This window comes from Protomyctophum parallelum, assembly GCF_964188405.1.
Source record: "Protomyctophum parallelum genome assembly, chromosome: 8".
Lineage (NCBI taxonomy): Eukaryota > Metazoa > Chordata > Actinopteri > Myctophiformes > Myctophidae > Protomyctophum > Protomyctophum parallelum.
In genome coordinates, this window is record NC_139703.1 from 20,647,383 (window position 1) to 20,674,566 (window position 27,184).

Below are 27,184 nucleotides of genomic sequence, written 5' to 3' on the forward strand. Positions count from 1 at the left end.
TGCAACATAAATACACCAGAGTACACCAAATATGCCCATTTACATCCGCAGTCCTGACACAAAACATGAAAACAAAACATGCATACAGTGGAATACATTACATAAAATATAGTAATAAAATAAAATAAACTTTTAATATTGTTGGGCATTTCGCTTTCAAAATAACCTTTTTCCGAGTGTTTTTTCTGTTATCCTGGAAAATACATCTGGCATCTGACAGAGACAAGGTGTCCCTGTTTACTCAGCCAGCTCAGTGATGTAAAAAGATGTGCTAGACAACTTTCCCAAACTGAAAACACAGCGAGAAACAAAACTTAACTGTTGGATCATTCTCATTGAAACTAAGATATTCGGTAGCACTTTACAATAATGACCCGTTATAAAGCATTTATAAACGTTTATAAGCAGTTTGTAGAGACTATTAACACATCATTAACAACCTGTTTGTTGACATTCGTAAATTATTACTAAAACCATTATAACTATGGTTACAAATAATTTATAAGGTAGGGGAGAGCCGCCAAGGATGTAACATTTTGCACGTTTCATTTTTTTACTCAGAGATCCGTTTATCTACACATGTAATATTTTCAGGCAACGGACCTACACATGTCAGCTACCATAAACCACTTCAAGTTATGTTTTTGATAAAACAGGTCGGGAGTTATTAAACCGAACGTGGACGCTGTTTCAGTGTTACATTTGCTGCGCATATCGGATTAATTGTAACGGCATGCATGATAAATGTAACAACGCTAAAAAACACCATTAAACATATCGTATTATACATGGCTTATTCATGAATAGTTTTACTACTTACTAATACCTTATAAATTATTTGTAACCATAGTTATAACGATTTTAGTAATCATTTACGAATGTCAACAAACAGGTTGTTAATGATTTGTTAATAGTCTACAAACTGCTTATAAACGTTTATAAATGCTTTATAACGGGTCATTATTGTAATGTGCTACCAGATATTCTATAGAAACTCAAACTGCTGCTGAGGCAACACTGCTACAGTATACTCTGCCAAGACTCCCATCTGATCAGCACAGACTAATATGTATCGTTTTCATTTTAAACCGTTGGATGTGCCGTCACGCTCGATGTTATTGACAAGGGATCTTGCCCTTCATTCTGATCTTGCACGTATACTGCATAATAGGTCACTCTGAAAAGCAGCACCAGCACCAAGCTGCTGCATTGATCTACTGTATTGTTAACTGCTCTATTAAAATAGTTTTTGATGGTGAGTTCCTTCTTTCTTTCGAGCGGAGCAACACATTGAAAATCGTTCGTGGATTTATTTTGGCCGGTCAATTTGAGATGAAAAGGTTAGTACTGTGTATGACGATCAACATTATTCCAGAGTGGTCCAACGAAGAGGTTTAACCCTCTAAGACCCGCATTAATTTCTACTTGCAAAAAATAGATTTCAACCCCACTACTACTTTGTACTACTAAGACTAAAAAATATGTTAAAATTTAAAAACAAATAAAGTTTGATGAAAAACTTATAATAATTATATAATAATTATATAAATTAATAATTTACATTTGGGGGATATCTTTCACATTAATGAATAAAACATGTTCTAGACATTCTAATGATCTAAAAAAAAAACATAATTACAATTATTTTACTTACTTTTATTGGGGTTAAAGGTCAAAAGTCATAGGTTAAAAAAAATTCAAAATTGCACAGAGTCCAGAAGTTTTTTATTTGTGTGAATTTCAGCCTCTGTGGGGGGTATTCATATGCAAATATCATGACCAATGGCATGATAGGGATTTCAGCGCATCAGTGTTTAGACGAAAGAGTGCTAGATTTCCATGTAGAACAGTATGTGACCGATACAGTGCTAGATTTCCATGATTACTAACCACTGATATAGTCTTCAGTGCAGGATAAAGTTGCGTCCATTATCAATAACATGCGTTTTGGGACCGCAAAACTATTTTCATCTCTGAAGTACTCGCATGTAAAACATATGAGTAGGCCTACTTTTTCCACCACTGGTGTGTGTGTGTGTGTGTGTGTCTTCATGTGTGTATGTTTTCATGGGCACATGAACACACATTCTGCATGCATTGTGTGTGCGGTGCACCTCACTGCTCTCTCGCTGTCTGTCCTGGCTCCGTGCCTGGCGCCCCCCCCCCCGCTCTCTGGGCAGCATGTACTTTTGATTGTACAGAAGCCAGGCGCATATTAAGGAGGCAACGTGTCACAGATGTTTAATGTACCTCCAACTGCTCGCTGCAACAGGTGGTCCCTTTCACTGCCTGCATGGAAATGAGAAATATGGATTCCCGTTAGCATCTGGTGCTTTGCCTGGTGGGGAATAGAGGGCACTGGTGTTGATGGATTAGTCTTGTCCCTGCCATGGTTTAACATGCCAGGGCTGGGCTGGACGGGTAGTGGTGGAGGCGGCGTTTGGTGTTTGGGCATTTAAAATGTCTATAAATGTCACAGCAGGCAAACGCAGGTGCAGAATTTCAAGAATTAAAGAGCCCCACATTTTCTTTTTAAAGTTGATCCACTGTCAAGCCTCTGCCCTCTGGATGTGTTCGTACATGTGCATCGGGAATGTGCTCCTGTTTTTGGAGTGCACTATTTGCGAACGACCAGTTAGAACCACACGCCTTCTTGTAACATTGAAAGGTAATTCATGAGATTAGCCTACCTGCTACACTTTGATGTGTAATTATAAGCTCAAAGGACCAATATCACTGCCGTGTGCTGTGTTCAGAGGAGAAAAACAATATTCCATTTGGACTGTGTGTTCCCTAAGTTAAAAACCAAGCCAGCCTAAAGCCATTTCCGTGAAAATAAATAAACAGGGAGCGGATCAGGATGTGATTTTGCGATCATGTCTAGTTCAAAGGGTCCATTCGGTTCCATTGGTATACTCGGTTACAGACCGGTCCATTTGGAACCCTGCCAAGTAACCCAGAGGGTCCCTAAACCTCACTTTGAGAATCACTACAATGTATGCAATACTGAATAGATTTTTTGAGGGGCGCTAGCCCCTCCTATAGCTATACAGCTTTAATGTTTGTTTTTCAATGATGCTTGATTAAGAAAACACCATAGACAATAAAGAGACATTTTGTGTTTGTGTTGAGGACTAAAACAAACATTAGCACCCGTTGCTTAAACAAACATTATGTTGTAAGATGATAAGATCTCCCCTCACTTCACACGTGTGTGATTTTATAGAGTTGTCCCGATTTTTTCAGACCGAGTAAGATTACAAGTACTTCATTTTTTGTACTTGCCGATACCAATACAAGTACTTTATTTTTTGTTGATTAACCACTTATTTTACCCCCTTTTTCTCATAGATGCAGATGGATCTCCGATCTACACTTGTCAGTTGTCATTTATGCTTGTAGATCGGCTGTTTTTGGTGATTTGCTCCAGAGTTGCTCCCGTTGCATTCGTTCAGCCTAGTGTCAATTTAATGTTTTGGTATACTCAGGTCAAAGTATCGGGCCGGTTACAAGTACAGTATCGGAACAACTCTAGATTTATATTATTATATTATTATTATATTATAAATATTATATTATTTATATATATATATTTTTTAAATTATTATAGGAATCGTTAAAGGGAACCGTTAAGGAATCGGACCGTCCTAAAGGATCCCAACCCTAATCTCAACCCCCAATGATGATCCACACTCCCCTCTTCTGTATAATAATTAAATTGTGTCTCTGCGCCAGTGCTGCTAAACTGATTTATAGTGACACAAGGCCCAGGGATAGTTGAAATTATGCATTTATAATATATTACTTTGAGAGTGGCGTTGTGTGTTTCTCTAAATTAGCCCCATGCTCCCTCCCAGGACCACAGTCTTGTTAGACTGCCTTTTGCTCCTAGCATTTGACACAGCCTTGTCCTTATGAGTTAAGCAGGGCTGAGTAGTTGAAATGTCTGCTCATTGCCATTCATTTTCTTACCATTGATTAATAGAGGAGCAACAAGCTAGAACAGACGCAAAGCAAGGGAATGTTATTCGCTACCAGGGTGGAACTGGACAAACAGGCAGCCTAAGGTAATGGAAGAAGGCCATTTGGAAGGCCCCTCGTTGCTCCTCAGAGTCGATGTGTTGAGAAACAGCTGATTCTTTCCAAGATTACACCTCAGGGAGGGTGGAATGGAGATGGTGCAGAGAGCAATGTGACCACAAAGTAAAGAGAAAGCTCCTTTAGCTCCCTGTTTCTCTCAGATGTATCATCCACAGTACACAAAGGGACCAGCCACACAACTCTAGTGTCACTATTCTAGGCGAACATATAGCTCCTGTGTAGATCGACTTTCAAGATATTTGGTATAGAGTAGACGGACAAAAGGAATAGAAGGGGCATATTAGGGCGACTAGTAGGACAAAGTTGTGAACATTTTGTGAACCTGTACAGTAGAAGGCTGCAACGGCGCCCGCGGGACCCAATGTGGCACGGGCGGTATTTAAATGCCTATGGGCGGGCGCGGGCGGTCATGATAAAATCAATGGGCCCGCAAAATTCCAATCCTCTCGCAAATAACCGGATACAGAGTACAGACTAGAGCTTATACACTATAGCAAAATATGAATGTCTGAGGAGAACGTATAGGCTATAATTTCCCTAATGCACTGGACAAGCACCGTGGACTGGACTATTTTCTTTGGTGCAGTGACTCATTAAACTAGTAGACTATACTAGAAATATAAATTCTAAAAGTTGAGTAATTATTTCCCCTCGTTATTGTCTCCACCAGGCCGAAGGCATGTGGGGAGAGTATGTTTTGCACTCCGTCCGTCCGTGTGTGTGTCCGTGTGTCCGTGAACAGCTAATCTCGGCCACCGTTAACCCGGTCGATGCCAAATTTTGCACACACACTCCCTGGATGCCAACGATGAACCTCTGCCCCAAACTTTCCAGAACGGCCTGTTATAGCGCCACCAGGAGGCCGCTTTGTGCAAAACAACCCGGTCGATGCCAAATTTTGCACACACACTCCCTGGATGCCAACGATGAACCTCTGCCCCAAACTTTCCAGAACGGCCTGTTATAGCGCCACCAGGAGGCCGCTTTGTGCAAAACAAGTTTTTGCACAGTACACCTACAGATTTTGTCCAAACATCACGCAAATTGGTACACAGTCTCTCTAGAGCCATTCAACGAAACCGGTCTTTCAGATTTCTCACACTCCATCCTGATTGGTTAAGATTGGCTTCCAAAGTTCACAGGAGTGCTGTACAAATCGCCACAACTCCTCAACGCAGCGTCCGATTGCGATGAAACTGTGCACGCATATTAGGAAGAAATCCTGGTGGAGACCTGTGCCCAGAAGGGCACTTTTTCTAGTTGGTTATTGGGTTACTTCAATAACTTTAGCCTCAGTCTATCAGGTCATTAGAATTTAATTTGCATGTGTCAAGTTTCCCTTAGCAGTTGCATAGACTCACCGGAAGGCATAGCCATGATTGAAGACAAACTGAAATCCGCAATGATGCCCGGAGGATAATTAAGGTGTGATATTCACAATTGCAGTGGAAATGAAATACAGGAGAGGTACAGGTAATGAAGAATCAAAGTAAGATAAATAAGAACAAAAAATATAATAGTATATAACAAGAAATACCTATGGGGCCTACTGGCACAGGGGGGGGGGGGGGGGGGGGCTGACCATTTTAGCAGTTTGTGAGATTAGCTCCAGACAGACAGACTCACATGCAGACTGTGAGTCGTAAAAATGTAATAACTGAGCTGCTGTCCCTAGATATCTGCACTGGATCTCTGAATGAGTTATCATTATGTACAAACATACTGTATCATTTGAAACATGTGAATTCCTCTGTTGCTTTTATTTACCCTCTGTTTCAAAGGAGAATGATAATGATCATGATTAAATAATTAACTTTTCCAAACAAAGTTATAAAGTGCTTTGCGTATGCAGGAGAAACAAATAACAATACATTGTGGTGTCTCGATGGCAGAACACCGCCCAACAGGTAGGCACACCCCTGGAGGCCAGCAGAGGCAGAGAGAGAGAAGAGTAGTGCACCAACCTCTAGGGCGGGTACTAGAGGGAAGGTATGTCCCGCGTCACCTCCTTGATCAGCTGGAATGCGCGTCACCTGCCTTCTGTCAGAGGAGCGCCACAGTTTAAAAGGCAGCTCTCTCTGCCTCAGTTCAGATCAAGGCTCCAGGGGTGAAGCAGCACGCTATCGGGCGAGTTGGGCGGTGAGTCTCGTGATTGTAGATTATGCCACCCGGTATCCCGAGGCGATTCCACTGCGCGCTGCGACAGCTAAAGCAGTGGCTCATGAGCTCCTCATGCTAGTTAGCCGGGTGGGGATCCCAGATGCGGCGATTTCTGACCAGGGCACTTGCTTCATGGCACAAGTGATAACGCTCCTGTACAAGTGGCTAAATATAAAAATAATTAAAACCTCCGTATATCATCCTGAAACGGATGGGCTCGTTGAGCGGTTCAACCAGACGAAAAAGCTGCCGGATGTTGACGGCAAGGATTGGGACCGTTTGATTCCATATGTGATGTTTGCTATCCGCAAAGTCCCCCAGGCCTCTACAGGTTTCTCCCCCTTTGAGCTGCTCTACGGGCGGCAGCCGCGCGGCCTGCTAGACCTGGCCCAAGAGGCCTGGGAGAGCCATCCTTCGCCACACCGGAGCGTAATAGATCATGTGGAACAGATGCAAGCGCGCGCCAGGAGGATATGGCCTCTCGTCGCACATGGAAAAGGCACAACAGGAGCAGAGCAGAGTATACATATAATCGACGAGCCACGCCAAGAGAATTCCAGGTGGGTGACAAGGTGCTGGTTCTAATCCCCACCGTGGAATGCAAATTTCTAGCCAAATGGCAGGGGCCATATGAAATTGTGGAAAAGGCTGGCCCGGTCAACTACAAGGTGCAGCGACCCGGACGCCGCAAGAGTGAGGTTATTTACCATGTAAACCTGTTAAAACGGTGGCACCAGCCCGAAGCCGGGCCTCTCTCTGCCCTATTAACCACCACATCCGACAGCTACCGTATCGCATACCAGAGGCCTGCCGGCTGGCGATTAGGGACGAGGTGAAGAAGATGTTGACGCTCGGAGTGATCGAAGAGTCCCATAGCCCGTGTTCTAGCCCTATCGTCATAGTGCCCAAACCGGATGGATCGCTCCGGTTCTGCAATGATTTTAGGAAGCTAAATTACGTCTCCCTCTTCGACACGTATCCCATGCCGCGGGCCGACGAATTGGTGGAACGGCTGGGCCCGGCCCGGTTCGTCTCAACGCTGGATCTGACCAAAGGTTACTGGCAAGTGAGCCTCACCGACCGCGCCAAAGCGAAGACCGCCTTCTCCACGCCGGACGGATTGTTCCAATACACCGTGCTCCCCTTTGGTGTCCATGGAGCCCCGGCCACCTTTCAGCGACTCATGGACAGGGTACTGAGACCCCACCGTGAGTATAGCGCCGCCTATTTGGATGACATCATCATCCACAGCGAGACCTGGTGCCAACACCTCGAGCATCTGGAGGCAGTCCTAGGTGCCATGCGTAAAGCGGCGCTCACCGCAAATGCGAAAAAGTGCCAGATCGGACTGACCGAGACCTGACTATCTCGGCCACACCATCGGTCGCGGCTATATTAAGCCACAGCACAAGAAAGTGGAGAGGATACGTGACTGGCCCCGCCCCACCAACAAGAAACAGGTGAAGTCGTTTCTTGGTTTGATGTCATACTATCAGAAATGTATTGATAACTTTACCACTATTGCAGGGCCACTCCATGAGCTGACACGGAAAAGCCTTCCTCACACTGTGAAATGGACGCCCGAGGCGGAGGAGGCATTTCAACGGCTCAAAGCCGCCCTGTGTGCGGAGCCTGTCTTGAAGGTGCCAGACTTCACAAAACCCTTCCTCCTGCACACGGACGCGTCGGGGACAGGGGTGGGGGCCGTCCTCTCACAGGACTTTAACGGCGAGGAGCACCCGATCACATTCATCAGCCGTAAGCTCCTACCCCACGAGAAAAAATACGCAACTGTAGAGAAAGAGTGTCTAGCTGTAAAGTGGGCCGTGCATCATTTAAAATATTATCTTTGGGGAAGGGTCTTCACACTCTACACCGACCACGCCCCCCTCAGATGGATGTCTACTAACAAAGACACTAACGCTCGCGTGACGCGTTGGTTCCTCGAACTACAAGATTACAAGATTACAAGGTGGAATATAAACCAGGGCGGAGCATCCCCCACGCCGACGCCCTGTCTAGACGGTACGACGAGGACGGGGGAGGGGAACCCACACCAAGAAAAAGCTTAAGGGGGGGGGGGGGGTATGTGGTGTCTCGATGGCAGAACACCGCCCAACAGGTAGGCACAGGTAGGCCTATCAGGGAGGCCAGCAGAGGCAGAGAGAGAAGAGGAGCGCACCAACCTCTAGGGCGGGTACTAGAGGGAAGGTATGTCCCGCGTCACCTCTTTGATCAGCTGGAATGCGCGTCACCTGCCTTCTGTCAGAGGAGCGCCACTGTTTAAAAGGAAGCTCTCTCTGCCTCAGTTCAGATCAAGGCTCCAGGGGTGAAGCAGCACGCTATCGGGCGAGTTGGGCGGTGAGTCGAGCACCACGGTTCACTAGCACATTCTATGTGACTAACATGAACAGCATTATATTGATTGTCTCTTGTCCTCTCCCCTACCAGGCTTCTACGACAGACGCGCTAAGCGCGTCTATGACCGACTGTCACATTACAGACTGGTGAAGAGGAAGAGGATCAGATCCATATAATTATACATACATGGGATGGAAAAGGACGGAGTAATACCTACGACGACCCCAGTACACGGTGGAGGAACCGGAGCGAGAGCGCTCGTCCTGAGTAGCGAATATACTTCCCATGTTTATTGAATGCCACAGGGCAGAAGACCGACTGTGTTTAATCACGTTCTCAGACGCCCGTTGAAGTCCAGAGACTTGGTCCAGAGACAACGACCCTAGAGCACCATCGTCCGGAGAGAAAGAGGAACTGAACATAACTGTCTATATTACCTGCTTTGCATTGACATTACATGACAGTCGTGGCTAAAACCACTGTTTGTTGAATTTACTTGTGTGATTAAACGCCTTGGAATAGGCAAACGTCCTTCTGCCTCCTGGGTGTGTGTACCAGTCGCCACAACATGCTAAAGCATACATAAATCAACACATACAATCAATGGGTAACACAAAACTAACTAACTAAACTAGAGAATAAACAATTAAAAAGCTGATAACAAAATAATGTAATGAAACTAGAGGTTCTTACTGTGTTGGTACATCAAAATACATGACAGACACTCAAGCCCAACACACACCGTCTGGGATAGGTTAATTGAACATAACGGAGGCGGCTGTATTGACGTGCGGCGTTCGCAGACGGTGTGTGTTGGTCTTCACTCACCACACACACACACACACACACACACACACACACACACACACACACACACACACACACACACACACACACACACACACACACACACACACACTCACTCACTCACTCATATCCTGAGATAAAGGAACCCTGAAGTTTCTCTCCACAGTTACCCACAGACATGCAGTGACGTTCAGTCAGTGGAAGCCAGTTTTCCTCCCTCTATACTCCACACATCCCCTGAGTGGCCCTGCTGTAGCTTCCTGTGCACACTCTTAACTCTCCATTTGTTAATACGTTTTCTTTGATCTTGGTACATTGTTAATCTAAGTCAAGTTTCCTGAAAATCCTAATTAGATAACCGTTGGCTTGTTTTTCCATGTAAATGAGTTTAGCGATCAATATTCATGAAGAGTGGTTGCGGGTAAGGAAATAGACGATGGTGCCAGTACCAAGTGAACGACTCCATAGTTTGTATTAAATGTTTTAAAATAGTCTTTAATCATTATGCTTAAACTATATGTGGAATTCTAAATGATACAATATGTAGACAATCATACATTGTGTTGTGAAAGTAATGTTATTGTGGTGAACGATGTAATTCTGGAGTAATATTAGTTAGTGACAACCAGAGGTCAGTGTGTGGACTTGTTTGTAACAGTAGAGGTCAACTAATCAACTCCCCGCTTCCTCTTTTTCTTCTCGCCCATTTTGGTCTTTCACCCCGTCTTTCCTTTCCAGTCCCATCCTCTCCTCGCTTCCTAATGTTTTCTCCAGCTTCCCTTTCACCGCCGTTTTTCCATCCATTGCCAAGCCTCAGATGAATGCATTTGACAATCCACTGAGCAAGAAAGGGCATTAATTGCTACTCAAAGCAGAGCGCTATCATGGGAACCCTTGTTGTGAGAAAAGTATGCATCTTCAGACCCGCGAGGCGTTATGCAGGGATGACGGAACAGCATTTCTACACAGTGCTTGCTTCCACACTCTCTTGGCCAAGCTGAGAGAGAGAGAGAGAGAGAGAGAGAGAGAGAGAGAGAGAGAGAGAGAGAGAGAGAGAGAGAGAGAGAGTGAGTGAGAGAGAGATATGGGGTATGGGGGTTGCAGAGTGATGGGTATCGTCCTCCACTTAGACGACAGAAAGTCCACACTGATTGGCTTTGTTTTTCTTTCCTTCATGGATCAATGTCAACATAGAAACACTACGGTCTAATTCTCAAGTGGTTAATTTATGAACTTGAGAGCATCTCCACTGAATCGAATTTACCACAATTTGATTCTCAACTCAGTGGATAGCCCTTAAAGGACCACTTCACCACTTTTCAACCTATCTTCATATAATTGATGGTCCTCACTTCACTAATGTTAATGACAAAAAAAACAATACTGGTCTGTGTCTCATAGGAGGGATGTGGGCAGTTCAAAAACTCATCCACCAGTGACATCATCATTATGCAGATTTTATTTTAAGTTTTAAGTTTTTAAAAAGTTTAATATTTAGATTTGTATTATCGTTAGAACAATGGCATTTATGCATTGGGGAATCACGATTCCCCATTGATGATGTCACTGGTGGACTATATACTGTCCAGTTTAGGGTTAGGCATAATTGTTTCCCCAGAACTGAGGTGTGATCCATAATAACAGTAATAATACAACAATAATAATAGTTGTAAATTGTATGTCAGTTCTATTGTAATTCCACATTGTCAAACCAGTAGAAGGAGGAAGAGGAGTTCTCCAATGGCATTTGCTGTCCCAGATTGTATAAATAGCACTGTGCTGCATTGTGTCACACACATTCATACACACACACACACACACACACACACACACACACACACACACACACACACACACACACACACACACACACACACACACACACACACCATGCACATCATGCACAATGAATGCATGTCAATTATCAAGGCATGAATGCGTGGGCACACACGCACGTACGCACACACAAGCACAAAACATTGCTTTGTCCATGCAAACAGTTTAGGCCTACTCCTTTATTGACGGAGTTATAGTAGAATTATGCATGAATAAGTGTCACCTTGAGAGTGTGTGTGTGTGCGTGCATATGGGTGTATTATTGGGATACAAGAGGACTGCGTTGGCAGATGCAACTCCCAAATGGAAGTTGTTAAAACACAAATGTAAAAGCAAGAGTGCAGGCACTATAAGACGTACATGCACGCACACACACACGCACAATAACATGTGAGAAGGGTTTGCAGTTTGCAAACCCTTTTGCAGGGTTTGCAGTACTAGGTTAAGGGAGGCCCACAAACAGGCAGGTATAACCTCTCCTGGGATCCGGGAAGGTTTTCAGTACAGACACAACCTAAATAATAGAAAATGGCACAACAAATGAAAGACTAACCTCTTTGCCGTTTGTGGTGACCTTCACAGTTTTTCTCCCTCCCCCAATGTGCTCATGGCTCATTTGCTTTGTCACTTCATTTTCATTTCACAAGGCACCCGCAATGCCATGTGAATGTTTGATCTTACACCACACTACAGCATCTAACAACGTGTGTGTGTGTGTGTGTGTGTGTGTGTGTGCGCACGCCTGGGGATATTTGGAACCATTACATCAGGGCGCCCAGTGATTTGCAGCTTCAGAGCCTATTTCAAGGTTGCTCCGCACCATTTTGGAAGTAGCTAGAAGTAGCTAGCTAGGACAAGCGTAATTATTTGATAGGACTGAGACTTCCATCATGGCAGGTAAGAGTGTTAAAGGAGAATTCCATGCTAGAAGGCTTTCTTACCTTTATTTGTAGTTGTTACGTCCCCACCAAAGAGGTCCAGGTGTTATTTTATTTTATGATATATCTTTGATTGATTTGTTGCATTTTAATGTTTTACCTTCTATTGTTTGTTTCATGCCCTTGTTTTATCATGATTGTTTTGCCTTGTTGTACAGCACTTTGTAACATTGTTTTGAAAGGTGCTCTATAAATAAAATGTACTTACTTACTACTTACTTATTTTGTGCAAAAGTGCTATTTCCCCTACCATAAGCCCTCAATGGGGATTGGGTTTTTGTGCTAATTCGCTTATTTCCATCGAAATAGGTATAGTAAAGTGTACCGCTTGGGATACTATTCACATTATGAAGAGAGGATATATACAAAAAATATATTTTTGAGCGATGGAAATAAGCGAATTAGAACAACACCCCATACCCCCATTAAATTCAATGCAATTCAAATCAATTCATTGAGGGCTTAAGTTATGGGGAAATAGCCAATAATTTTGCACAAAATAACACTTGGACCTCTTTGGTGCGGACCTAACAACTGCAACGCAATGTAAGAAAGCCTTCTATCATGGAATTCTCATTTAACAGCCCTATTGTCGTTCCACCAGTTTTATTTTAATTTTTTTCTGAGGCTGTAAACGTGCTCCGTTCGTTCCTTCTGTCAATCAGGCAGAAAGCACATGTCTTCTGAGTGACAGCCATTCACAGGCATTTTCAAATTGTCTTTTTTTTTCTATTCCTTCTTTCCGGACTATAATTCCCTGTACCGAAACAGTTGCTTTCTCATCAGCTCTGAACGTTCTGGACTTGAGCAAAGTCTGTTGGCTTTCGGCACACAAAACAATACCGTACGAAACCATTAGTGCAGGACCAAACCCTCAAAAAGAGGCATAGTTTTCGAGGTACCCCTCCCCGAGGTATAACAAAACGGGACATAGTTTTTTCATATCTTTAGGATGTCCCCTTCATGAAATGAATTGTCCCGAGATTTACTTTTACTGCAAAGGTCATGAAATTGATCCATGAAGTTCACACATAGGCAAAAAACGCCTACTCTGAAAGATGGAGTTCCAAGAAAATCCTTTGCCATTTTTTACCTGTTGCTTGTTTTTACATCATACTTGCACAGATTGTCTACAGGTAGATCCTAAAGCAACCTAAATGCCAATATTTGGTTCTATAGTGAATATAAGGCCTTATTAGAGGCAGAAATAGCCAAAAGCATCTAACTATACACAGTATACAGTATCAACCATCAATCTATTTAATTTGACTGCAAAAGTCATGCAATTCTTCAATTAACTTTCTGCACCAAAAAAAAGTGCATACAGTGTCCCCAGTGTCTACAGGTGTCTGTAGACAGTAGCATCTACCCTACACCCCAAAGCAACCAGAACATTATGTTAAAATAGGCTTGAACTGTGAATCAGCAGGGATTCATAGGCTCTCTGGGTTAGAATCATAGGCGTTACACTCAGAGTACAGGTCTCCACCAGACCAATTACAGGTTATTGTGGGCTGGAAGTCAATCTTAGCGGACGGACGGACAGGGTGTACATAGTCAACATAGTCTCTGCCATGCCTTTTGGCCTGGTGGAGACAATATGTTTTAACTTTTTACCCAGCCACTTCATATTCATATAACAAAAAATACATTGCATGGATGCACCTGGGACGTATCCTCAGTGATGTATCCTGAGGTCAACAGGGTTTCGGGTCTTCCAACATCATACCCCTCACTCAGGCGACCCAGCCGGGGTGATCAAGTCCCGCCTTACGTCCCAGTAGCTACCCTCAATCCGTTGGAACTACTCTGCCAGGGCTGGGCTGGTGCATGGAAGGACTAGGCTCTGTGGGTTGTCTCCTGTCCGGGGCCCTCCTACGTCTCACCAGGTCCACTCCTGCTCTCACCAGGAGTAGAGCGAGGACCTATGCGCAGAGTCCCAGCACCAGACAGTTCATTCAGGAGTGGTGGGCAATGTTTCCGCAGGGAAATGGTGCTGCGGCTCCGCTTGCTGCTTGCATGGCCCTCCTAAAGGCCTCACAGAGGGTTGTTGGGCTTCCTCCTCACGGAGGACACAGGCTGGGGCGCTAACCCATACTGCTCACCCGGGTGCCGTCTACATTCCAGCTGTCACCCGTCTCTCCGGTGGTCACCAGACTATACCTGGTTGTCACATAGTCTATTCCTATGGCTGAGTCACTGTAAATAGAAAACTATAACAAAAAATACATCGCATGGATGGACCTTGGACGTATCCTCAGTGATAGAATATTATTCTCAGGTAGGCCTAATATCTCTACACCTCAAAGCATCAGAATGATACATTATTGATATTGTATTCTATAGCCTAAATGCAGTATGGTTTAATGCTGTAGAATTCACAGCTTTGTGCCATTCTTAATGAATAATCATCAATCAGCAGTTTATGGAAACCAATTTGGCCCCAGTCAGTCAGTTCCCTATACAATGCTCAAGATGACATTGAGAATAAGCTGCTGATTGATGAGTACTACCATAGAAGAGTTATAGATAAATATTTTGTCATTCCAGCTGTTTTGAGGCATACCTGAGAAACATCCTTAGATTCTACATGAAGTGGGTAAACTAAAAACATGGCATCAAAATATATTTCCTGTCATTAAGTTTGTATAGGCATTTTACAGTAATAGATCAGGATTAGAACATTTAGAACTCTTGAAAAGAAAACTGTAAAAGGTGCCTTGGAGCCTATTTTTACATATCTTGGGGTCCTACCTGTAGACAATATGTGCAAATATGTAAATCCAAAAAGTAGGTGGACAATGGAGCAGGATTAATTTGACTTTTCTGCATTTGTATTTGCAAATCTCATGGATACATTTCATGACTTTTGAGGTACCCCTGATAGAAGAGTAGGAGCAGTATTACATGAGACTATAGCTATTCCCACCTATAACCAGTAAGACACCTGAGGGTGAGAAGCGACCGCATCATAAAGGGCGAGCTGGCATGCACACATCCACCTGGGTGACTGCTGGGTGAGCGCTGGTGCTTTGGCATGGGGGGTAAGATCAACATATGGAATGAATTATGTACTGATGAGGTCAGATCAAAATATAGAATGTCAGAACAGGTCAGCTCCATATAGATCTAAGGGTGGCAGTATTATAAAAGGTTGCTTATTCACAATAGAACCAAATATTGGCATCCTGGTTGCTTTAGGGGCAGAGAGCACTGAGGGGGAAGGTGCCCAAACCCCATAAAAGGGCACCATTTTGGGGTGGTCTTTTTGTGGGGGTCCCTTGTGCCATTTCAATTCAGAAATATACAACTAGTATGTTTCACAATAACTTGGCCTGTGTCATTGGAATTGACCCACTTCCAGGGTAGGTGTTTTTTGCAGTGGGGATCAGTTCATGTATGGATTTAATGACTTTTGCAGTAAACGTAAAACGTCTGACCATCCATGTCATGAAGAGGACATCTTAAAGATATGAAAAAACAATGTCACATTTTGTTGATAAATAGTAGGACCAAAATTCCAAGTGAATGTTGCTCAGAAAAGTTAACTTTTAGCTACACTTATTTAAGGCCTTATATAAAAGGCTGCTGATTCACAATAGAACACAATATTGGCATCTGGGATGTAGGCACACTACCTGTAGACAATTTGTAGTATTGTATAGTTAAAATTAAACAGCAGGTAAAAATTGAGATAGAGAGATTTTTCTTGGAACTATCTCTTTCAGATAGGCGTTTTTTTATTGCCTATGCCTATGTGCTGAGTAACTTCATGGATCAATTTCAAACCTTTTGCAGTAAAAGTAAATCTCTGGACAATCCATTTCATGAAGGGGACATCCCTAAAGATATATGTCCCGTTTTGTTATACCTCGGGGAGGGGTATAGTCAACTTTTGGGGCTTTTGTTCCTCCAGTACATGCAGACACAAAGTAGAGGGCAGTATACTCTGCCCTGTTTTACCTTTTATTGAAAAAATTCAGCTACAGTCAAGAGTTTGCATGCCTACACAAAATGACATTTAATGTCAGTATTTTATGACTGAGCACCACTTAATGCAAGTCCTCTGAACGGCTTTTTATTATTAGCAACACTAAGCTACATCGTGTAGCATTCAGGATTATATTGTATTTCTCCAAACACTGTCAAGTATTGCATTATATAGGTGAGGTTCACCACACCAGCAGAGGCACTGTTTGTGATAGACATTTTGTTCCATGCTGTAGTTGTCACAGTGGAGCAAAAGAGAGAGCAGCGATTTGTCTAGAGGAACAATACAAATGATTGGAAGCGCTTCTGACAGCTTCTGCGTTACTAGTATCATCAAGTGACTGGCTCTTTGTGATCAGAGAGACACAACAGGATTTCATGTTTTGCTTTGAGATAAAGGAAAATGCCCCTCAACACAACTTTATGCTTGTTTTGATGATAACTTTCTGATACTAGAAGAAGCTAACATATCCCCCAAAGTAATTAACCATTGGAATACACTGGAACACACTGAGGGAAGAGTAGCAACAACACAGTCAAACAGTATTAAGATATTAATGTCTCGTTCAAAAAAAGTGCATAGAAAATATAGTCACAGCTGAGAGTTTGTCACTGAGGGTGTAAACATCTACTCTTATAGATGCATTATAGGCACTGGTGTCTTTGGGATCAAACATAATCCAACAAGAAATGATCACATAGTGATATTTGTCAGGAAAGAAGCGCTGGTTTCTTTAATTAGTAACGAACGCTCCTCTCAACCGGCCAGTCTCAATCATAACATTATGTTACTGTTACATTGGCTCACATGCCAGTGCCATCTACATCTTCTTAATCCTGTTGTGATTGGGAGACTGTAGACAGGGGTGCGGCTCCTCAGCTGCAGCCCTTTAGTAATCGGGTGGAGCCCTATTTAAGCTCTGCTCTGCACTTCAGTGTTTGTCAGATCCTCAAGTAACATGCTGTGTTTCTCTTGCGCCATAACCTGTGCCTTGTCTTGGACTTTGCCTCATCGCTACCAGCCTATGCCTACGTAAAGTTTGCCTATAGCCTACTTTTGTAACCCCGCTAATAAATATTTAAAACAGGACCCAAGATTGGATGGTACAAAATTAACAATTATTTTATTTATAGGCCTAAAAACAAGTTACAAAATGACTTTATTTGCATAGCAAAATTGTTAAAAGTGTTTGAGATGACACTGGGAATGGGGAGAATGGTTATTAAAACAAACAAACCAAAAGAGAAAGGAACAGCAGTCCTTCATAGGCGCCGCTTGTTCAACATGGACCTATAAGCAATGACAACCAAAGTTCAGTACACAGTTATCAGAACAGCATGGACCTATATGCCAACCCTGTCTAACACATTTCAACACTAAACAGTTCACAACATAAAGTAATGTCTATAAACCCAATATAATCTATAAACTGTCACCAATATGCAAATCAATAAAAGGATCCCCTTACCAAATATAGCTCTCAAGATAAACACATGATCCCTCTCACAATGATGTCACAGGAAAACAACCAGGCCTCTTTCTCCACCTGTAGCTGTTATGCAATCACATAATCCATGAAAGTTAGAACCAAAAGTTACAGAATCACATACAATACCGGAAATATATTAACCCATCTTTGTTCAGCTGTGCAGAAATGATAAAATAGTACTCACACTTCTTCAGTTTCAATGCCTACACATTTGGGGAGGCCACACCCCAAACAATTGACAGGAAAACATCCACCATTTCAGCAATAGTACAGACCCCTTCCCCCTTTCTGAAACCAGCTCCTCGCCACTCGCCCTACACACTTGCCCTCGATATGCGCGTTCACGCGAGGCTGCGCCATATTAAGTGTCGTCCGAAACCAAGCAGCCTTGAGTGGAAGTGGCTTATAAAGCCCTCAAGAGCGAGTCTGTGCCAATCTAGACTCGATTGCCTTGTGCAGCCCTGCTTTCTGTCCGCATGGAAACCACTACAAATAAATGATAAATAAACTCCTCCTAAACAATCATCTGATGCAGAATAGACAACGCTCCAACTGATGTTCACAAGGGCTCTTTATTTACCCCACTGTGAAAAACTATAAATGAAACCACACAAACAAAACAACTTTTAACACAATGATTTATAAACACCATGGATGTATATGTCATTTTTGACAGTCATGCTGTATTTCCTTTTTCCATATTAATGAAATCCACATGTCACACAAACATACACGATGCAATGCAATATAACTGTACAAACAAAATAACAGGTAACACAATTGCATGATGGTAACCATGGCAACGAATGGCGTCTGTTTCCTGTTTCTTCACAAGGAGGGTGAGTGTATCTCCAAACAGTTTTTTATACCAAGCACCCTAATCAAGGGAACTTGATTAGGCTGGAAGGGCACTTTCTGACGAGGGAACCTCCCGAGAGCACTTCAAGTCAAGGGACTGGTTTCAGAAAGGGCCCTTGACAGATCATCTCACACATCCCCTCTCACCAACACTTACTGGCATTGTTGTGAGGCCCCATGGATTTCAGACCTGCTACCTGCCTGTTCAGAAAGGCTTTAAATACCCCTGTCACTTATGACGTCACATATTGACCTATGCCTCACTCTAGGGGCTACATTCTACCCCCTCCAAAATTGAATCGTCGTCCCGACGATTCACTACAAAAAATGAAAAAAAAAAACATGACCAGAACAATTAACCTACAGGACCCTCCTATTTTCATGCTCTTACTCTGTAAGTGCTGCCACCCATGGTTCCACTGACCAGGGTGGATGATCAGGATTCGAGGGCCTTCTGCTTTGAATCCTAGGTCATCAATGACCCCTCTCTCCTTCTGGTAGATCCGGTGCTGCTTCTCCATGTGCCCTGCCAGAGTTTTCTTCAGCAGAAATGAGATGGCATCGTCTGTCTTGCTGTCCTGATCTTGTAGAGCTTTCTGGAGGTTCTCCACCTGGACTTGTAGCTCTGACACCCGCTGTTGGTCTTGTCCCCACCTCAGCTCGTCATTGGTCGCCTGCAGTGCCTCTCTCTCCAACATCCAGTGTTCTTTCTCTTCAACTAAAATGCAGTGCTGGTCATGAAGGTTCTTATACTTCAACTGCCACTTTTCAAATTTCCTGGCCTCTGCAGCATACTTGGTTTGGAGGTCGTGCACCCGTCTCTTGCAGACATCTAGCTGGTTATGCACAGTGTTTACCTTGCCAAGCTCCTCCTCCATCTCATCCATACACTGCCTATAGACAGTGTTGCGCTCCTCAAGGAGGCGCACCTGCTGGCGTATCTCTCCCAGGTTATCCGGCTTCTGGTTGTAAGTCTTCCCCAGTCGGCTCACCCAGTCTGCTGAGCGCCTGGGGATGTCCATCTCCACTTGGAGAGTCTGGGCCATGCGGGTGGGCTTCTTGTTGCGGTGGCTAAGCTCTGATACCCCACTCTCCAGAAGGCATCCTCTTATCTGTTGCGCACGTCCGTTTTTCTCCAATGCATGTGCTGCTATCTGCAGGGACGGCTTCTCCGCCTGGGTCAGAGAAAACTGGTGCTTATAAATTATGTTGATCAAATTGTGCCTGCTGCTTTCCTACAATGTCCTTTACATTTGAGCCCAATGCCCCCACCTCCAACATGTGGCTCTGCACGCTGGGGGGTTCTAGTTTTTTTGCTGTTCTGTCTCTTCTCCATGCTGCCCGTTGTCCGAAGTGACTGTAGCCTGACTATTCTGGTTATTTTTTCCACCGGGTGGCCTGTCTAGGCCTCTGCATGCCCCCGTTGTACCCACCCTGTGCCCCCATAGTTGTAATCAACATATCTAGTTGCTCCTGCTGTTTCATTACAATTTCTTTCAGTTCTGAATACTCAGATTGCTTAGCATTGACTGCCTCGCACGTTACTATAGCCTGGGTTTCATGAGAGTGAGAAGTTGGGCGAGTGTACTTTACCCCCTGAGGCTGCCCCTCCTCAACCCAACGAATGGCCTCCTTCCTCAGGTCCAGGAGTGACATCCCAGGGGTCTGGCGCACAAGCCTTTTCAACTCTCTGCTAAGCATATGGTCCCGTACACCTTCAGCAAACTGGTCTCGTAAAACCTCAGCAGAGTTGGGAATAACATCAGAGTTAGATTTTTCTATTTTGTCCAGGATAGACAACAGTGATAATGAAAAATCTTGTAATGACTCACTTTCTTTTTGTCTACAATCAAATAATTGACGTTGTAATGAAACATAGGAGTTCGAGCAGGAATACAGTTCCGTCAGCACATCAGAAATTATTTTAGGATCTTCCCTTTCAACATGTGGCCTAAACTTTATCTCCGACCTCGCCTTCCCCTCCAAATGATCAAACATAAAGAGAGCTTTATCGGTTTCTGACATATGGCAACCCCTTGTGGAAGCCTCAACCTCTTCTACCCAGTCTTCTATGGACAAGGACCCAGGTCCACCAGAAAACGGTGGGCATTTTCTTTCCCGGGGGATATACATCACCTCCAGCCGTCGGCTGCTCTCACCCTGAGCCCCATTACCTCGGCCAGGTTGGTTCTTTGAGTCTCTCATTTTCCAATCTCATTTGTTCAAGCTCCTCCCTGAGCGTCGCCAATTCTTCTTCCGCCATGACGGGTTCAGTTGGTCAGCAGACAAACTTCAGTGGGCGACGGGGCTTGGTCTTCTTCGACTGCTGTTCCTTTCTCTTTTACAAACCGTTTACTAAACAACATTTAAACCATCTCCCACATTAATTGGTCTCAAAACACTAATTGTACCATCCTGCCGACTACGCCAAAATGTTGTTTGGACTTTTTGCCTGCTTTGTATTTTTGTTGTGCTCTGGCCTGGGCTGGAAATAAATCTTTGTGGTTTTGAACTTTGAACGTGCCTCTGTGTTTGAGTCTGCAATTGGGTTCACCTAGACTTTCATACTTAACAGTAGGATCTGACCAGTAACATGAACCCAGCAGACTCTGCACGTTTAAATGAGGTCCTTGCAGCTCAGAGCACTCTCCTTGATCAGCATGACCAAGCACTGAGAACCCTCATGGACCAGTCTACTAATATTTCCAAGATTCTTGGGGATCTCCAAGCCCAAATTGCAGCTTTGGGAACCACTCAAGCTGCTACAGCGCCACCTACTGTTCCCGCTCCTGCAGCTGCCTCCGCTCCTCTACCGAACCGCGAACCGTCGGTTCCAGCCCCCGACCGTTTTGACGGCCACCTGGGGGAGTGCAGATCTTTCCTCCTGCAGTGTTGACTGGTGTTCGAACAGCAGCCCCACACCTACGCATCTGATCGTGCCAAGATCTCATACCTGATTGCTTGCCTCCGCGGATCGGCACTCACCTGGGCCACGGCAGTATGGGAGAGCCAATCGATCGCCTGCTCCACGTACGGCAGGTTTACAGAGGAGATGAGTAGAAACTTTGACCACCCAGTCCAAGGTAGAGATGCGGCTAAACGGCTCCTGTCCCTCCATCAAGGCCTTCCCATGTCTAATGGTAACACTGTCATATTAACTATTATTGATCGATTCTCTAAGATGGCTCACTTCGTTCCTATCCCTAAGCTCCCGACTGCTAAGGAGACTGCAGACGTGATGACATACCATGTGTTCCGTCTGCATGGTATTCCTGTGGACATAGTTTCTGACAGAGGCAGCCAGTTCACGTCCCGGGTATGGAAATAATTTTGTTCTGCTCTTGGTGTTAATGTCAGTTTATCTTCTGGATATCACCCTCAGTCTAATGGCCAGACCGAAAGGGCCAACCAGGAGATGGAGACGGCTCTCCGCTGCACTGTGTCCGTCCATCCAACCTCCTGGAGTGAACAGCTGCCCATAACAGAAAGTGGATGAAACGACGAGGCTCTACACACCCTAACCAACGCCTCGTCAGGGTTGTCGCCTTTTGAATGTGCTTTTGGTTATCAACCCCCCTTGTTCCCAGCTCAGGAGGTTGAGGTTGCAGTTCCCTCTGTCCAAGTTCATCTACGTCGTTGTCGTCGTACCTGGAAGAAGGCCCGGACTGCCCTTCTTCGTGCCTCCACCAGAGCCCAGACTCAGGCCAATCGCCGTCGGGTTCCTGCCCCGGTCTACGCCCCGGGCCAAAAGGTGTGGATCTCGACAAGGGATCTGCCATTAAAGGTTACCTCTAAGAAACTTTCACCCCGTTACATTGGTCCTTTTGAAATAGAGCGTGTCATTAACTCCTCTGCTGTTCGTTTGAAACTGCCAGCATCTCTCAAGGTCCACCCCACGTTCCATGTTTCCCTGTTAAAACCTGTCAGCTCCAGTCCCCTGTCTCCTCCTGCAGCAGCTCCTCCTTCCCCCCGTCTCATTGATGACCATCCTGTCTACACTGTCCGGCGCCTTTTGGATGTTCGCCGCCGTGGTCGGGGCTGGCAGTACCTGGTAGACTGGGAGGGGTATGGGCCTGAGGAGCTGGATTCCCCGGTGTCAAATTCTGGACCGAACTCTTATCAGGGACTTCTATGCCCAGCACCCTGACAAGCCTGGTCATGCGCCAGGTGCCGCCCTTAGAGGAGGGGTTACTGTTACATTGGCTCACATGCCAGTGCCATCTACATCTTCCTAATCCTGTTGTGATTGGGAGACTGTAGACAGGGTTGCGGCTCCTCAGCTGCAGCCCTTTAGTAATCGGGTGGAGCCCTATTTAAGCTCTGCTCTGCACTTCAGTGTTTGTCAGATCCTCAAGTAACATGCTGTGTTTCTCTTGCTCCAGAACCTGTGCCTTGTCTTGGACTTTGCCTCATCGCTAATAGCCTACGCCTACGTAAAGTTTGCCTATACTTTGATTGGACTTTTTGCCTGCTTTGCATTTTTGTTGTGCTCTGGACTTTGCCTCTTTGATACCAGCCGATGCCTACGCTAAGTTGCCTAATCCTTGTTTTGAGTTTTTGCCTGCTTTTGCATTTTTGTATTTTTGTTGTGCTCTGGGCTGGAAATAAATCTTTGTGGTTTTGAACTTTGAACGTGCCTCTGTGTTTGAGTCTGCAATTGGGTTCACCTAGACGTTTATACTTAACAGTTACATAACATTGGGTGTCTCTAAAGATTTCTGTTACCTGCTGCTTCCTGTTTCCTGGTCATGTGACCTGAGTAACCAATACATGACAGTAGCTTGTGTGGCAGCAATCAGGACTAGGTCCTCAGTATGACTCATGTTCACCCAAGCCCCAAGTAAGGCTATCCAACGTTGAAGCTGCCACTACCTACTGGCAAAATGTGGAATTGCAGTACTTTCATGGAGGTGGACGGACATTGATGACGTCAAGTGTGTAAGCCCGCACCTCAAATTTGAGGTCCGGGGCTAGGCTAGGCTAAACTTCCGCTCGCTCGAGCCATTGAGTTATAACAATACTTCTGGCAGTCTTCCAGGTGCTTCAAAACGCCACTGAGCAACTTCTATTGAAATGAATAGCGGGGGGGCTAACGCTCAGGTTCGGTCTCTATCCTTTTATTACTTGTTACTTGCGCAAGCAGAGCGCGCAAGTAATATTTTCGCCCGGTCTCCTTCGTCGTGACAGCTGTTCCGCCATTCGAGGCTTACGCAGAAAAACATCAAATCTGTGCCTGTGTTGCTGGACCAAATGACCACAAATGACCATATCTCTTACGTCATCATTTAGAGCTAGTCATACGTATACTATATACATAATCAGTAAAAAATAAAATAGCAAATTGTGCCTGATCTGCTGGGACCAGAGTACGTGGTGTGTATGTGTATGACTAGCTCTAAATGATGACGTAAGAAATATGGTCATTTGTGGTCATTTGGTCCAGCAACACAGGCACAGATTTGATGTTTTTCTGCGTAAGCCTCAAATGGCGGAACAGCTGTCACGGTTTTTGGCGCAAAGTAACCACAGTATACCGCTAATCAACTTACAACTACACACTTTATACAGTATAGAGTATAGAGTGTATACGTATATAGTATATGCCTATATACTATATATATACTATATATATTTCTTACGTCATCATTTAGAGCTAGTCATACGTATACTATATACATAATCAGTAAAAATAAAATAGCAAATTGTGCCTGATCTGCTGGGACCAGAGTACGTGGTGTGTAAATAATACTTTGTTAATACAATAATTATACTGTATAATATATTTTAATTCAGTTTATATACTTTTTTTTTTTCTAGGTGTTTACATGCATAAAGTAGATAGGTAGTAAATAGTTACACCTAATAATTAGACATTTCAAATGTTCCTTCACAGAGATATTGAGATTCCACCGTTTACAGAAAAATTATACTGTATAACAAATTTTAATTCAGTTTATATATCTTTGATTTATTTGATTTATTTGTCTCTGAAAAACTAAAAAGGGATCCAGAATATATCTACAACGATAAAACAGTATTTCTTATATAGATAGAAACTTGAATCATACTTAATAATACTAGATGTTTATATGTATAAAGTAGATAGCAAATAGTTACATCTAAACATTAATCATTTCAAACGTTCCTTCACAGAGATACTGAGATTTGACATTTTACAGCGGTCGAAAGGACTTGCGCGCTCTGCTTGCGCACTAGTTGGCCATTTATGGCATACTAGTGTGCAACAAGCAAGTATGCACTTGACAGAGTGCAGTTCTAGTTACTCTATGGTTTCACCTTACAAAAATATGTCATAACAGATAAGTGGTTGGAGACATGATTCGTTTTACTGTTATGTCTGAGCAGTGCATTTTCATTGATGTCGCAAACTACCATAAGGCACAGTAATAACAAACAGTCAAATACATAAATCACTGGTATTCCCCTTGTGAGACTCCATTTGTCTCTGTACACATTTGATTCCCAATTTCTTTCCATTGCATGCATTCAAATTATTTTAAAAGCATGAAAAGTAAAAGCAATGGTTAACGCAAAACACACGTACAGAACACGTAAAATAGTAAATGGTGCATTTATAGATGACATACTTCACCGGCCACTCTACCCCTCATCCAACGCTGCTGTGTCCACGTACAGAACACACTCACAGAATGTGTGCATGAGGCCTGATGCCTCATACACGCATATCAAATACATGTCTGTGTTTGATGGCCGCCCTCAATGCTTTTCCAATGGGAGTCACATGGGGGATGGGGGAGGCAGGCAGCAATCAGCAGTCAAACCATGTGACTCCCATTGGAAAAGCATTGAGGCAAACACAGACTGAACACAGAACATGCATTTGATATGTGTGTATGATGCCTCAGATGTCCTTACGAAGCGATCCCTTGAAGGAGAGAAACATAAACACAGGCACGTACGAATGCACGGCACACATAGTCATAAAAAAGGTCATTGGTTTTAAAAGAGTGAGATGGATACTGAGAGTAGAATAATTCCCTTCGCCAAGAACAGCATTTTGAAGGCATATTATATCAGTTCTCCAAGACACATGCACAAAAAGGCTGTGGAAATTACTCTCCTTTCTTTCTCTCTTTATCTCTCTCTATCTCCTCCTTGCTCTCTGTCTCTATCTATTAATATCGACTCCATCTCTGTCTTTCCCACTTTTCCTTCTCAATGGTAAATAACCTTATCTTGGCTTTTTTCCTCTGGCCTCTGGCCTCTCTCTATCTCTCTCTCTCTCTCTCTCTCTCTATCAGCACACACTACTGATATAATTTGTATTTTCTTCCTTTTTTCTTCTCTGAGAAGTATTGGTGTTGCATAAATGGACTGATTGACGTCCACATTTGTTTTTCCACTGTTGTCATCCTTTGTCACTGTTGAGTTTGAAGTGACATGCTACTGATGCTAGAGGCATTGGGAAGCATTATTATTTATGAAGCCCGAGCGCTTGAAAGTGCCAAAAGCAGACTGTGACAAGCAATTCACTGAATCGTAACCACAAACGCACACGCACATGCACCCACACACTACTGCAGTCAAATTGTCAACCTCGTCAGATCTGACAAGTCTGTCTGGCATACTTGGGTTTATAAATTAATAAGTCCCTGTACTTCTGATTCTGTTAGTGAACTCAATTTGTTTTTCCAGTGTGTGAATAGAGCAGACTATGCAAATGATAATTGCAAACACACAATTTGTCTGTCTCACACGGTGACAAGCATTCACTTGCGATTGCGAAATCATACATGCACATACAGTATATAGTGCAGGTAGTGTACTATATACTGTATTGTAGAGAGCTGTTCAAACGTGCAGCTCTCACACATTCTCAACCTGGAAGGCAGGCAACACATTGTACCTCTCCCGCTCAGGGTACGGTTGCCACATGCAACATGAAAATGTGTCCCCCAGCCCGACAACGAGCAGATGGCACCGTTAGCTTCTGTTCATTGCAAAAAGAGTATTTATTTCAAGTTCAAGACACAAATGTTCCCAAATGTATTCAACACACTCTGCCTGCCATTCTTGGCATGAGATCCTAGCAGTCTATTGACTACAGTAAAGTCATTGTACAGCCACCTCATGCTTAATTTATATATATATAGATTGTCCTACGACAAATATTACCGTTCACAACTCTTTTTACCTTTAAATCACACAAGCCACACATTGCGACCATAGGATGCAGTTCACTATGAAAACCTGCATCTCCCGTCGGTCTGTCGGTCACGCCTCCATATAATGGTCACGCCTTGTGACATCACGCCTCCATATACGGTCACCCCCCTGTGACATCACACCTCGTGACACAACACAGAGCTGATGTGTTCTGACATTCCATATGTTGATCCTACACTTTCCTTTTGACTGATACCTGTCCATTCAAACTCTAGACGGGCCAGACCCAAAGTTATTAGTGCAGCCACGTCGGCAGCCGGCGAAAACTAGAGTTCTCAACATGCCTGAAAATTAAGGCCCGGCCTTACCTAGGCCCTCATCAAACCCTGTACACTCAAGACACTGCCCCCGCTGCCACCCTTAGATCTCTATATATGGAGCTGACATGTTCTAACATTCCATATGTTGATCTGAACTCATCAAACCCTGTATACT